Raw genomic sequence first — 2,154 nt, 5'->3', positions numbered from 1 at the left:
AGCATCCTCTTGTAGCAGCCACCCTCCTCCTCTGCAAGATGCAGAGCCTGTGCGTGGTCCCCCCTTCAGCTGCAGCCCTCCACTCCTCGCAACTGCCTGTCCTTGCCTCTCCAAGCTCAAGGCTGGTGGCAGCTGCTCCGTCTCTGATGATCTGAGACCTGGACTGATGGTGGCTCTAATTCACACCCCCTCACTGGCCTCCCTAACGCTCACCATCTGTTCAGTAGGGCTCTGGACAAACTCCTCTTTCCTGGCACATGCCATCAAAGCCCTGCCTGCACCTGGACCAATCCAGTAGTTTCCTCATGAACTCCTTCCGGATGCCAGCTTGTGATGTAACCCAACATAAGACGGCCCCTGCCATGTGCCAGAATGTTGCTTCCCGTCTCTGAAGCTAACCTGCCCTCAGGAAGTGAAATTAGAACCCAGATCTCTTACCTTTATAGGGCTCAGGCCTGGGCAGGCAGTGAAGCCTGGGTGAAGATGGTCAGGCTCAAGGAAGAGGGCTTCAGTGCTCCTTCTGGCGGCAAATACTCACTGTGGCAGCAAGGAATCCCGGCACCACCAGCCTACCAAATCCCAAGCCTGAGCCCAGGGCAGGGTGTTGGCTTCCCTGACGCTTACAGCCACAGGAAGCAGCTGTGGACTGTAAGAACTGTGGCCCCCTTTGTGGCCCCGGGCAATTTCTCTTTTCCCACCCTTCCAACACTTTGCAGTCTGCCACTGTTGGGAACACCTACAATGGTTTTCCTACTCGCCGCTTCCTGCTACACTATCATCTTCTGTCCTTAAACGTAGCTCACTTTCAACTCCGATTTTAAAGCTTGACTTCAGCACGAGCGTCCATTGCAATTATTCTTCAAATTATGTGTCGATGTCTGTGTCTGCATCACATGCTCACAGAGGCCAGAGGCGTCGCATCTCTTGGAGCTGGAGTTACAGATGGTTGTAAGCCACCTAATACAGAGGCTGAGGACCAAACTACTTTGGGACAGTAGCTAAGACTGTGGAACCATCTCAAGTTTACACTGTGGCCAGACGATGGCAGCACTGAGCCTGCACCAGCAGTGGTGAAGGCACATTCCTGTTTCAGCAGGTTCTTTGTGGAACTTGTCAGCCAGATAATCCAAGCGCTAAGGAAGAGGACCCCATTTTGCAGCCAAGGAAGAAATTTCCTTTCAAACATCACGAATGTGTTTTCCTTCAATTTCTGGCAAGTGTGGAATGGGATAAATTATCATTATTAAGATTTTGTTGTTGTCAGGTGTGGTGGTGCTCACCTGTAATCCCAGCACTCAGCGAGATGGAGGCAGACACACCTTTGTGCGATAGAGGCTGGCATGCCCTGCAAGGGGAGTCCAGCAGGACAGCCAAGGCTACACAGAGAATCCTTGTGTGCAAATTACTTTGAAGGAAACAAGTAAAATATTTTGTTGTTGAGAAAAGATCTCTATACACCCTTGGCTGGCCTTGAACTTGCAGTGATTTTCCTATGTCTGCCTCCCAACTACTCTAAGTAGAAGTATGCATTGCCCTGTCCAGCAAGAACAGAACCTTATGTGCACTGATGTTTTGCTTGTATGTTTGTCTGTGATGGTGGCAAACCTCTGGAGCTGGGGTTATGAGTTGTGAGCTACCATGTGGGTGCTGGGAGTTGAACCCTGGTGTTTTGGAAGAGCAGTCAGTACTCTTAATAGGTGAGCCATCTCTCTAGCCCCAAGAGCCTACCTTTTAAAAAACTAATAAGCTAGGCAGTGGTTGAACCTTTACTCCCAGTATGTGGGAGGCAGAGTCAGGTGGATCTGTGAGTTTGAGACCAGCCTGGTCTATAGAACGAGTTTCAGGACAGCCACAGCTGTCTTGAGCAAACCAAAACAGTTTTGCCTCCATGTATGTTTGTTAGACGCCAGAAGAAGGTGTTGGATTGAGAGTTGTGTGCTGCCATATGGATTATAGGAATAAAATATGGGTCCTATGCAAGAGCAGCCATTGCTCTTAACTGCTGAGCAGAAAACTGAGACCTGGCCAGGCCTGGTGACACTGAGTTGTAATCTGAGCACTTGGCAGGCTGAGGCAAGAAGATTACTGGAAAACCCAGGCTAGTCTAGGCAGAGACCCTTTCTTTAAAAAAAAAAGAAAAAAAATCTACACACA

The sequence above is a fragment of the Psammomys obesus genome, unplaced genomic scaffold (genome assembly GCF_907164565.1).
Source record: "Psammomys obesus unplaced genomic scaffold, mPsaObe1.curated_primary_1811, whole genome shotgun sequence".
In the NCBI taxonomy this organism is placed as follows: Eukaryota; Metazoa; Chordata; class Mammalia; order Rodentia; family Muridae; genus Psammomys; species Psammomys obesus.
This window is presented reverse-complemented; position numbering follows the sequence as displayed.